General features: G+C 38.0%; 1 pseudogene; it reads right to left on the bottom strand.

Annotated features, from left to right (window-relative positions):
- Positions 1-1,836: 1,836 nt before the first annotated feature.
- On the bottom strand, positions 1,837-6,320 carry LOC117098581 (annotated as a pseudogene).
- Between the last annotated feature and the right edge of the window lie 7,148 nt (positions 6,321-13,468).

Below are 13,468 nucleotides of genomic sequence, written 5' to 3'. Positions count from 1 at the left end.
ATGTTTTATTTTCTCTCACTGATATGCTTTGGATGTTTGTCCCCTTCAAATCTCATGTTGAAATGTAATCCTCAGTGTTGGAGGTGGGGCCTGGTGAGGGTCATGGGGGTGGATCACTCATGAATGCTTTGGTGCTGTCCTTGTAATAACGACGAGTTATTGCTCAGAATTCACATGAGATCTGGTTGTTTAAAAGAGCGTGGCACCTCCCTCCTTACTCCCCCTCTTGCTCTATGGTATGCTGAAACGGTTTGGCTGTGTTCTCACCCAAATCTCATCTTGAATTCCCACGTGTTGTGGGAGGGACCTGGTAGGAGATAATTGAAGCATGGGCGCAGGTGTTTCCTGTGCTGTTCTCGTGAGAGTGAACAAGTCTCATGAGATCTGATAGTTTTAAAAAAAGGAGTTTCCCTTGTACAAGTTATTTTGTCTGCCACCATGTGAGACTTGCCTTTTATCTTCCGCCATGATTATGAGGCCTCCTCAGCCATGGGAAACTGTAAATTCAATAAAACTTTCGTTTGTAAATTGCCCAGTCTTGCATATGTCTTTACCAGTAGTGTGAAAATGGACTAATACAGTAAATTGGCACCAGTAGAATGGGGCATTCCTGAAAATATACCCAAAAATATGGAAGCGACTTTGGAACTGGATAACAGGCAGGGTTGGAACAGTTTAGAGGGCTCAGAAGAAGACAGGAAAATGTGGGAACATTTGGAACTTCCTGGAGACTTGCTGAATCACTTTGACAAAAATGCTGATAGTGATATCAACAATAAGGTCTAGGCTGAGGTGGTCTCAGATGGAGAGGAGGAATTTGTTGGGAATTGAAGTAGAGGTAACTCTTGTTATTAGCAAAGAGACTGGCAGCATTTTGCCCCTGCCCTAGAGATTTGTGGAACTTTGAACTTGAGGGAGATGATTTAGGGCATCTGGTGGAAGAAATTTCTAAGCAGTATAACATTCAAGAGGTGACTTGGGTGCTGTTAAAGGCACTCAATTTCGTAAGGGAACTAGAGCATAAAAGTTTGGAAAATTTGCAGCCTGACAATGTGATAGAAAAAAAAGTCCCATTTTCTGAGGAGAAATTTAAGCCAGCTACAGAAATTTGCATAAGTAATAAGGAGCTTAATGTTAATACCCAGGACAATGGGGAAAATGTCTCCAGGGCATGTCAGAAGTCTTCATGGCAACCCCTTCCATCACAGGCCCAGAGGTGTAGGAGGAAAAAATGGTTTTGTGGGCCAGGCTCAGGGTTCCTCCACTGTATATAGCCTAGGGACTTGGTGCCCTGCATCCCAGATGCTCCAGCCGTGAAAAAAAGAAGCCAAGGTACAGCTTGGGCTGTTACTTCAGAGGATGTAGGCCTCAAGCCTTGGCAGCTTCCATGTGATATCAAGCCTGCAGGTGCACAGAAGTCAGGAATTGAGGTTTGGGAACCTCTGCCTAGATTTCAGAAGATGTGTGGAAATGCCTGGATACCCAGGCAGAAGTTTGCTCATGGGTGGGTACCTCATGGAGAACATCTGGTAGGGCAGTGCAGAAGGAAAATGTGGGGTAGGAGCCCCCACACAGAGTCCCTACTAAGGTACCATCTAGTGGAGCTGTGAGAAGAGGGCCACCATCCTTCAGACCCCAGAGTGGTAGATCCACCTGACAGCTTGTACCATGTACCTAGAAAAGCTACATGGTACATGGGGGCTACATGTACCATGTACCTAGAAAAGCTACATGGTACATGGGGGCTACAAGCTACATGGGGGCTTGGCATTGATTGTCAGTGGTATAATTGGTTGTGTAATTATTTTAAACTATGGGGGTACTTATATGGGCTTAATAATATTTTTGATTTATTTGGGAGGTATAATGGTTGTTTTTGGTTATACTGCTGCGATGGCTATTGAGGAATACCCTGAGGCATGGGTTTCGGGATTTGAAGTGTTGAGTAGTTTATTAGTTGGATTGGCGATGGAGGTGGGGTTGATTCTATGAGTTTTAGATTATGGTGAGTTAGTAGTGGTGGTTAATTTAAATAATATAGGAAGTTGGGTGATTTTTGAGGGAGAGGGGCCAGGGCTAATTCGTGAAGATTCTATTGGTGCAGGCGCTTTATATGATTATGGTCGTTGGTTAGTAGTGGTTGTTGGTTGAACATTATTTGTTGGTGTTTATGTTGTTATTGAAATTACTCGAGGTAATAGATTATACAATTAATAGTGTGACTAGGATGAGGGAAATAAGGAAGGAGAGGAAATAAAGTTTGATCATGCCTTTTTGGGTGGTTATAGTAATGGAGGCAGTAGCGTGGATATGTGAGATTGTTTTGGGTATTAATTTTTCTAGTCAGATTGAGTCTAGTAAGATAAAGGCTAGGTTTTGACTTATAATTAGATTTTGGTAGGGGATTATTCGGTGAATTGTAATGGGGAAATATCCTAACATGTTAGAAAATTTAAATATATGTGATGGAGTGTATATTTTGAGGTTGTTGGTTATAAGGGCTAAGTCTAGGGCTATTAGGAAACCTAGGATGGTTATGCATAGAGCTAAGAGTTTTAGGTAATAGGGTATGGTTAGTTGGGGTGATGTGGTGGGGAAAATATTATTAGTGATAAGAAACCCTGCGAGTAGGCTGCCTAGTGTTAAACGTTTTATTGGATTTAGTAAAGCTGGGTTGTTTTCATTAATGTGAGTTGAGGTTGAAAAGCGGGGTTGTCCTGTTAGTGCTAGAATAATAGTTCGGGTGCTGTAGGCGCTTGTTAGGGAGGTGGCGATAAGAGTAGTAGATAGGGCTCAGGCATTGGTATATGACGTGTTTGCGGTTTCGATAATAAGATCTTTGGAGTAGAAGCCTGTGAGAAAAGGTATACCTGTAAGTGCTAGGTTACCGATGGTTAGAGAAGTTGAAGTGATGGGTATTATTTTAAATAATCCACCTATTTTTCGAATATCTTGTTCGTTATTTAAATTGTGAATAATAGAGCCAGAGCAGATGAATAATAGGGCTTTGAAGAAGGCATGAGTGCAGATATGTAGGAATGCTAGGTGTGGTTGGTTAATGCCAATGGTAACTATTATTAATCCTAATTGACTTGAGGTAGAGAAGGCTACAATTTTTTTGATATCGTTTTGTGTTAGGGCGCAGATTGCTATAAATAGGGTGGTAATAGCTCCTAGACATAGTGTAAGACTTTGAATTAATATACTATTTTCTATTAAGGGGTGAAAGCGAATAAGTAAAAACACCCCTGCCACCACCATAGTGCTAGAATGGAGTAAGGCTGAAACTGGGGTTGGGCCTTCTATAGCGGAGGGTAATCAAGGGTGGAGGCCAAGTTGGGCTGATTTTCCTGTTGCTGCTAGGAGAAGTCCTATTAGTGGTAAAAAACTTGGTTTAGAATCTAGGATAAATATTTGTTGGAGGTCTCATGAGTTATAATGGAGAAGAAATCATGCTATGGCTAGGACAAAGCCGATGTCACCAATACGGTTATACAGAATTGCTTGAGTAGCTGCTGTGTTGGCGTCTGTTCGGGCATGTCATCAGCCAATTAGTAGGAAGGATATAATTCCAACACCCTCTCATCCGATGAAGAGTTGGAAGAGGTTATTAGCGGTGATTAAAATTAATATGGTAATGAGAAAAATAAGGAGATACTTGAAGAACTGATTAATATTTGGATCTGAGTTTATATATCATAGGGAAAACTCTATAATGCACCAAGTAATAAATAGTGCAATTGGGGTGAATATTATGGAGAAATAGTCTAGTTTAAAACTTAGTGTTAGTTCTAGGGACTGAATAGTTGTTCAATGTCAGTTTGAGATAACTATATCCTGGTCTAATAGAATGAATAGGGTTATGGGAAAGAGACTGAAGATAAAGGTAAATATTATAATTGTTTTTACGTAATTAGGGTATAGGTGATTTTTGTTGGGTTTAATGAGGGTAATAATAATTGGAAGTGTTAGGTAAGCTAGTGTCAGTATAACAATGGAGGCATGCATTTATTACTTTTATTTGGAGTTGCACCAATATTTTTGGTTCCTAAGACCAACGGATATCTATTATCCTTTAAAAGTTGAGATAGCCGTTTTGTTAAGTACGGAGGCATGGATTAGCAGTCCTTGCAAGCTTTCTCGGTAAATAAGAAGGGGTGGGCTTCTGTATTTAGATTCACAGTCTAATATTTTGGTTAAATTATATTTACAAGAGGTGAAGCCTATAATAATATTGGGGTTGAGGGATAGAAGGATGATGGGGGAAATATGTATAAATATCAATATATTTTCTCGTGTGAAGGAGGGTTTTATGTTTATAATGTGGGAGGTGAGTGTCCCTCGTTGTGTTGTAATAAATATATATAGAGAATAGAGGGCGGTAATTAATATATTTAGTCCTGTGAGCATAATGGTGACATGTGATCAAGAAAATAAGGTTGCTGTTACCAATAGTTCTCCAATTAAATCAATGGTGGGGGGTAGGGCTAGATTGGTGAGGTTTGCTACAAATCATCAGAAGGCTATTAGTGGAAGTAGGGTTTGAAGTCCTCGAGAGAGCAATATAATGCGGCTGTGGGTTCGTTCATAGTTTGAATTTGCTAGGCAAAATAGTATAGATGAAGTAAGGCCATGGGCAATCATAAGGATAATAGCGCCAGTAAAGCTTCAGGGGGTTTGGATGAGGGAGGCTGTAATTACTAGGGCTATATGGCTTACGGAGGAATATGCGATAAGTGCTTTTAGGTCTGTTTGTCGGAGACAGGTTGAGCTTGTTATGATTATGCCCCATAAGGATAGTATGAGGAAGGGATAGGCTATATATTCTGTCAAGGGGTTGAGGATTGAGGTGAGTCGCATTATACCGTAGCCACCTAGTTTTAAAAGTACTGCGGCAAGGACTATTGATCCGGCAATGGGGGCTTCAACGTGGGCTTTGGGGAGCCATAGGTGTAGACCATATAAGGGCATTTTTACTATGAAAGCTATTATGCATGCCAGTCAAGTTAAGTTGTGGGACCAGGTGGTTGTTAATTTTTGGGCTGTGAGTGTTAGTAACACAATGTTTAATGAGCCTGTATTATTATATGTAAATATTAATATAATTAGTAAGGGAAGGGAACCAGCTAATGTGTAGAATAGGAAATATGTACTTGCGTTGAGGCGTTCTGCTTGATTACCTCATCGGGTAATAATAATTAGGGTAGGGATGAGGGTGGTTTCAAATAAGATATAGAACAAGATTAGTTCTGTGGATATAAATGTTATAATTAAAGAGATTTGTAGAAAAATTATTATGGAGAGATAAAGTTTTTTTCGTGAAGGGTTTTCGTCATGTAAGTGGTACTGGCTTGCTATAATCATGAGGGGTAAGAGTCAGGCGGTTAGCGTTAGAAGGGGTGTTGATAATGGGTCAAAGGATAAGTAAGTTGAGTAACTAGTGAGGTTGTTACTAGTTTGATTAAAAAATATGAGGGGAATAAGACTGATAATTAAGCTGTGTATGGTTAAGTTAATTCATAATATATTGTTTTTGGAAAATCATGTTGTTGGTAATAGCATAATTGTGGGAAGAATTATTTTTAGCATTGGAGTAAGTTTAGGTTATGGATATAATCTAGACCATATGTGTTTGAGATTGAGACTAGTAAGGCAAGACCTACTGCTGCCTCGCAAGCGGCGAATACTAGTAGAGCAATGGGTATGATATTAGCTAGGGGAAAGTGTATGTTTAAGGCTATGAGGGTACTTATAATAAATAGAGAGAGTATTATTCCTTCTAGGCATAATAAAGAGGATATTAGATGTGAACGATAGATTAATATGCCTAGGAGTGAGATAAGAAATGCTAACATAATATTTATATAAATAATGGGCATTTGGCTAGTATGATTATCATAATCTAATGAGTCGAAATCATTTGTTTTATTTAAACTACTTGCCAATTCGGTTCAGTCCAGCCCCTTTTGAGTTCATTCGTATGCTAGGCCGAGGGTTAAAATAATGATTAGTATTATTGATGATTTGATTATTACAGGGAGGTTTGTTGTTTGGAGGGCCCATGGCAGAGGTAATAGTAGAGCAATTTCTAAGTCGAATAGTAGGAAAGTAATAGCGACTAGAAAAAATTTTATGGAAAAAGGGATGCGAGCGGAGTTTAGTGGGTCAAAGCCGCATTCGTAGGGGTCTGCCTTTTCTGCGTAGGGGTTAAGTAAGGGTAATCAAAATATAATGATTATTAGTAGCAGGGTTAGGAGGGTGTTAATTGTTAGGGCTAGTACTAGGTTTATTATTCTTTTTCGAATATTATCGAAGCTAGCTAATTGGAAGTCAGCTGTACTAGTTATACTAAAAGAATAGGAACCTCATCAGTAAATGGAGATGTAAAGGAAGAGTCAGACGACGTCTACAAAGTGTCAGTACCAAGCAGCCGCTTCAAAACCAAAATGATGATTTGATGTAAAATGATATAGTAGCTGGCGGATAAGGCAAACGGTAAGAAAGGTAGATCCAATAATAACGTGAAGTCCGTGGAAGCCGGTAGCAACAAAAAATGTTGAGCCATAAATGCCATCAGAGATAGTGAAGGGTGCTTCATAATATTCAGATATCTGTAAGAGGGTGAAGTAGGTGCCTAATAGAATTGTAATAAGCAGGGCTTGGATTATTTGTTTTCGGTTGTTTTCTATTAAGCTGTGATGAGCTCAAGTGATTGTGACCCCTGATGCAAGTAATACAGAAGTATTTAGGAGGGGTACTTCTAGGGGATTTAGGGGAGTGATGCCTGTTGGTGGCCAGTGTCCTCCTAGATGTGGTGTAGGGGCAAGACTTGAGTGGTAGAATGCTCAGAAGAAGCCTGCAAAGAAGAAAACTTCTGAAATAATAAATAAGACTATTCCGTAACGGAGGCCTTTTTGAACTGGTGTTGTATGGTGACCTTGATAAGTGCTTTCTCGTACAATATCGCGTCATCATTGATATATTGTTAATATGTTAGTTAATAATCCTAATATTAGTAGAATTATGGAATAAAAGTGAAATCATATAATTAAGCCGGATGTTATTAGAAGAGCTGATAAAGCTCCTGTTAGAGGTCATGGGCTAGGTTTGACTATATGGTAGGGGTGAGTTTGGTGGGTCATTAGGTATTATCATGTAAATAAAGGCTTACCAAGAGCGTGAAAACATAGGCTTGGATTAGGGCTACTGCAATCTCTAGGATTGTTAATAGCAAGAGGAGTAGGAAGGTTAGTGAAGTTGCAAGAAAATTAATGGTTAATAATGCTAATATGGCACTTCCGATTAGATGCATGAGTAGATGTCCTGCTGTGATATTAGCGGTTAGACGTACAGCTAGGGCCACTGGTTGAATAAATAAGCTAATAGTTTCAATAATTACTAGTATGGGAATAAGAAATGTGGGTGTGCCTTGTGGTAAAAAATGGGCTAGGGAGTTTTTGGTTTTAAAGCGGAGGCCTGTAATCACTGTACCAGTCCATAGAGGGACTGCCATTGCCAAATTCATAGACAGCTGGGTGGTAGGTGTAAATGAGTGGGGTAGTAGTCCGAGAAGGTTAGTTGTGGCAATAAAAATAATTAGAGATATTAGCATTAGAGACTCAGTGCCAGCCTGTGAAAGCAGCCAGGAGGGAGGCTGTATCTGCAAAGCCATAGGGATGGAGCTGCCCAAGACCATGGAAACCTACCTCTTGCATCAGCTTGACCTGGATGTGAGACATGGAGTCAAAGGAGATCATTTTGGAGCTTTAAGATTTGACTGCCCTGATGGATTTTGGACTTGCATAGGGCCTGTAGCCCCTTCGTTTTGGCCAGTTTCTCCCATTTGGAATGGCTGTATTTATCTAATGCGTGTACCCCCATTCTATCTAGGAAGGAACTAACTTGCTTTTGATTTTACAGGCTCATAGGGTGAAGGCACTTGCCTTGTCTCAGATGAGTCTTTGTACTTTGTACTGTGGACTTTTGAGTTAATTCTCAAATAAGATAAGACTTTGGAGGACTGTTGAGAAGGCATTATTGGTTTTGAAATGTGAGGACATGAGATTTGGAAGGGACTAGGGGCAGAATGATATGCCTTGACTGTGTCCCTACCCACATCTCATCTTGAATGCCAACATGTTGTGGGAGGGACCTGGTAGGAGATAATTGAATCATTGAGGCAGGTCTTTCCCATGCTGCTCTTGTGATAGTGAATAAGTCTCATGAGATCTGATAATTTTAAAAAGAGGAGTTTCCCTGTACAAGTTCTTCTCTTGTCTGCTGCCATGTGAGATGTGCCTTTTGCCTTCCACTGTGATTTTGAGGTCTTCCCAGCCATGTGGAACTGTAAGCCCAATAAACCTCTCTCTTTGGTAAATTACCTAGGTTCTGATATGTCTTTATCAGCAGGATGAAAACCGACTAATACATATGCTGCTTCCCTTTGCCTTCCACCGTGATTGTAAGCTTCCGAGGTCTCACCAGAAGCCAAGATGTTGGTGCCATGCTTGTGCAGCTTGCAGAACTATGAACCAATTAAACCTCTTTTATTTATAAATTATTCAGTCTCAGATATTCCTTTATAGTAACACAAAAACTGCCTAACACACTCACTATCTACCTCTAGTTGTTTACTAATTTGTGTGAATTCATCCCTAGAAATAGGTCTTGAATCTCTCTCTCCCTCTCTCTTTTTTTATGGAATCTCACTCTGTTGCCCTGGCTGGAGTGCAGAGGTGCAATCATGGCTCACTGCAACCTCCACTTCCTGGGTTCAAGTGATTTTCATGCCTCAGTCACCCAAGTAGCTGGGAAAACAGGCATGCGCCATCACCCCCAGCTAATTTTTGTGCTTTTTTTCTTTTTTTTTTTTAGTAGAGATGGGGTTTCACCATGTTGGCCAGGCTGGTCTTGGACTCCTGACCTCAAGTGATCTGCCTGCCTTGGCCTCCCAAAGTGCTGGGATTGCAGGCATGAGCCACTACGTCCAGCTAATTTTTGTATTTTTTGTATTTTTGTATTTTTGTATGTTTTATTTTTTTTAGTAGAGACGGGGTTTTGCCATGTTGGCCAGGCTAGTCTCAAACTTCTGACCTCAAGTGATATTCCAGCATGGGCCTCTCAAAGTGTTGGGATTACAGGTATGAGCCAATGTGTCTGACTGCTCTTGAATCTCTTCATTCCTATTCCTGCCTTAAGCATCTGTTAAGTCCTAGGAAGCTATTATAGAAAAGGAGTTGAACTTGATGTTTAAACTGGAACCAGAAATTGAACCTATACTTGAAGGATATTATCCAACCTCCTCTAATTTGCCTGAGACCTTTATGAACTGGTCACACCTTACATTTCTAACTCTCTCTTTTCTTCTCTCTTTTTTAATTTTTAATTTTAATTTTTATTATTATACTTCTAGGTATATTAATACCTAGAGTTCTAGGGTACATGTGCACAATGTGCAGGTTTGTTACATATGTATACATGTGCCATGTTGGTGTGCTGCACCCATTAACTCGTCATTTACATTAGGTATATCTTCTAATGCTATACCTCCCCCTTCCCCTAACCCCACGACTGGCCCCAGTGTGTGATGTTCCCCATGCTGTGTCCAAGTGTTCTCATAGAAAGGGATAGTCTTGGCTCAGGCAGTAAAATTGGTATGTGAGGGTGAATTAAAGCAGCTGTGGCAAAACCTTACACATGCTAAAATAAAATGAATGGATCCTAGAAAGAAGCCAGATAATAACCGAAGAGAGAACTCTTCATGGATAGTCAAAACCAAGTATCCAGAAGAACATAAATGAATCAAATTTAGGCAGAAAACAGGCATGTTCACATATTTTATGTGAGAATATGTTTCCACAGTTTAGGAATGAGGTACAGGGAGGAGAGAAACCGGGGGAGGGGGGAAGCCAGTTTGGAGATGCATTATCAAGTTGTCCAAGAGCATGAGCGACTAGTTCTTGATCCAGTGTGCCTTTCTGAGGAACTCTCTGAAGTGTACCCCAAAATGTCTCCCTCAGGGTAGAGAAGAGAAAGCATTTATCCAGCAGTTTCCATCTTCCATTGATCAAGGTAGACACATGAGTATTAACTTCCACAAACTTTCATGTGAGTTCTGAGCAGTTTAGGCAGATATTCTACTAAGCCAGTGAAAAATAAACCCAGTGAGAAGCAGTGTAAGAAGCCCTAGGGTACATGTAAGAGTTACATGATTTGAGCCCGAGGTAAAGGTACTGACAATTTGCACTTATGTAAAATTGATCCCAGCTTTGGAACTGTTGTTCCCTGCAGCAGTGGCTGGAACAAGAAGTGGGGCGAAGGAGATTCAAAGTGGTGTAAAAGAGAATCTTATTATACTGCATAAGATTATTTCTGTAAAAGGACACAGGTCTTATCTCTGAGCGATTCCAAAAAACTTTTTTCGTTTTTACTTTTGCTTTGTATCTCCACTAGGTCAAATTTACGAAGGACTGCCCTGCCTAAATCCTTGCTACACTGCTCTTTAGTCCTCATGTTTTTAACTACTCAGAGCATCATAACTCAGTCATGTCTTTTGCTCATTGCTTGTTTTGTGGTAAGATTAACATTTGGTTGTAGGGAGATGAACCTTCATTTAGTCTTTGTATATAAGTCTCAAGTTTTAGAAAATTCTGCATTTGAGATTACCAATATTAAACTAAAAATAGTATAGCAATTTATTTTCCATTTTCTTTATGGTGTATATATATATTTCCCTTGGATAGTTAATAGAAAAGAGTGCCTGGGTCAAGAAAAAATATGTTATTACTGACTCCTGCAGGTAGTACTATTGAGTAGTGCTTTAAAACATACCATGATTTTAGTTTATTATAAGCTTTTTTAATATATAAGACTGACCACCAACTTTTCTCCCATTGAAAAACTCTCATTCTCTCTCTCTCTCTTTCTCTCTCTCTCACTCTCTCTCACCCACACATATATACCCACACATATATACACACACACACATGAACACACACACATGACAAGTTGAGGAAAGACAAAAGCCTGAATTTAAGAATTGATTTTAGAGGTAGAAACTTCTGGTTCAAGAACACATTGGCAGAGAAAAGAAAGAATTAAAATTCCATCTTTATTTATTTATTCATTCCCTTTTTGGAAATGAATAGTAATGATGAATATATAAACATGTTACGTAAGTTATGCCCTAAAAATCATATATCAAGAAATGGTTCTAAATAAATTTATGATAAAATTAAATGGTTGATAAAAAGAACACTTATTAAGATATATTACATTTTGTCAAAATTGAACTGCTTAAAAAATTAGCTATATGAAATTTCACTGTTTATAGAAGAAATAAAGGACACCATTTTTGCCAGATACCCATATAAGACTTTACCTTGGGGACTGCAATTACTATTTACTCTCCCAGATAAAAAGCATTTAATGGCCAAATTGTGCAAATGGGTTTTGTTTACAATAATGTTAATTTTGGGGAAATGACATGATCAGAAACATACATTTGAAATCATGGAAGCAATGCATAGACTCTAGAGAAAAGGAGTGTCATCTATATTTTTGTGGAGCTCTATTTGAAAACTATTGTCTAATTCAGTAAATTGCCTTGAGATAACCAGCCATCTAGAATAATAAAATATTTAAAAGATTGTTTCTTTAGTCATGAAAGGAAAATAAATTACATATGGGTTAAATAATTGAATTTAAAAATCCCTGCAGGAATAAATAGTGCTATTGGCTGAAGTAAAGATTAGTGAACTCCAAAACATCAATAGACATTGTTCAAAGTGAAGAATAGAGAGTGAAAAATATTGAAGAAAAGTCATTAAAGGCCCAGGGACCTGTGGAAGCACAGCAAATGGTCTACTATACATGCAACTGGAACCATAAGAAAAAGAGAATAAAAATGAAGCATAGACAATATTTGAAGATACAATGGGTAAAAATTTTCCAAATATTATTTAAAAAAAAAAAACATTGATTTAGAGACCCAAGAAGTTTAGCTTAACCTAAGCACAGTAAGAGCAAAGAAACCTGAACCCAGATATACAATAATGTCTTATAAAAACAAAAAGAAAAATATTAAAAGGAGATACCCAATTACTGGTGTGAATTCTGCCTCATGCATTGACACTGACTTATCTGACTTACATATTCACCAAAATAAATCATATTTTTACCCATAAAATATATTTGAATATATTTCAAAAGACTGAAATCTTACAGAGTATATAATTTGACTAAAACCATGCAAATTAGAAATTAATAACTGAAAGGTATATGTCCACTATTAGTTTCCTATTACCACTGTAAAAGAATTATCATAGACTTGCTTTAAAAACAGAAAAAATTTTTCATGCAGTTCTGGAGGTCAGAAATACAAAATGAGTCTTATAGGTATACAATCAAGGTGTTGGTAATGCTGGTTTCTTCTGGAGGCTCCTGACAGAGAAATTGTTGTCTCTTCTAGCATCTGGTGGCTGCTAGCATCCCTTAGCTTGTGGCCACATCACTCCAAAATCTACTTCTGTTGTTTCATTGTCTTCTTTTCTGTATTCAAATCTCCCTTGTTTTCATCTTATAGAACTCTTGAGACTACAGTTAAGGTATACCCAGGTAATCTAGGATAACCTTCCCATCTAAGACCCTTAACTTTATACTTGCAAAGTCTTTTTTTGTCATGTAAGGTAACATTCACTGTTTCCAGGGATTACTATGCAGATATCTTTGGGGGCTATTCAGCCTAACACATTTCTCAAATATTTGCAAGTTTCAGACACATTAAGTAATCTGTGCATCAAAGAAGTCATAAGAAAAATGAGAAAAAATATTTCAAACCAAAATAAAATAAAAACAACTTATAAAAATTAGTAGAATGACATTAAAGTGGTGCTTTGAGGAAAATTTGTATCAGTAAATGATATTAGCAAAGAGGAACAATTTGAAATCAATTATTTAAGCTTTCATCATAGAAATTTTTTTAAAAGCCAATTAAATCCAAGGTATGTAGATAAATATGAATATTAAAGGTGAGAACAAATATTAATGAGAAAAATAAAATAGAGATAACTAATAAAATCAGAAGCTGCATCTGTAAAAGACTAATAAACTTGCTAAACTCCTGGTGAGATTAATGGAAGAAAAGAGAAAGAAGGCAATGGATGAATGTTAGGAATGAGAGATGTGATATCACTGAATATTTTATAGATAATTAAAAGGATAATAAGATATTGTGAACAATGTGATGCAAATAAATTTGACAGCTTAGATGAAATGGATAAATTATTTGGTGACACAAACTACCAAGGCTAACACACACACACACACAAAAATTATGAAATTTTCTAAATCTATTAAGTAATTAAATTAGTAATCAAAACTGTTGCTATGAAGAGAACTGTAGGTCCAGATGACTTCACTAGTGAATCTCTCAAACACTGAAGAAATAAAGTCAAAGAAACACTTTCAG

The sequence above is a fragment of the Trachypithecus francoisi genome, unplaced genomic scaffold (assembly GCF_009764315.1).
Source record: "Trachypithecus francoisi isolate TF-2019V2 unplaced genomic scaffold, Tfra_2.0 Lachesis_group16, whole genome shotgun sequence".
Taxonomy (NCBI): Eukaryota; Metazoa; Chordata; class Mammalia; order Primates; family Cercopithecidae; genus Trachypithecus; species Trachypithecus francoisi.
The sequence above is the reverse complement of the archived record's forward strand: the minus strand, read 5'-3'. Positions and strand labels throughout refer to the sequence as shown.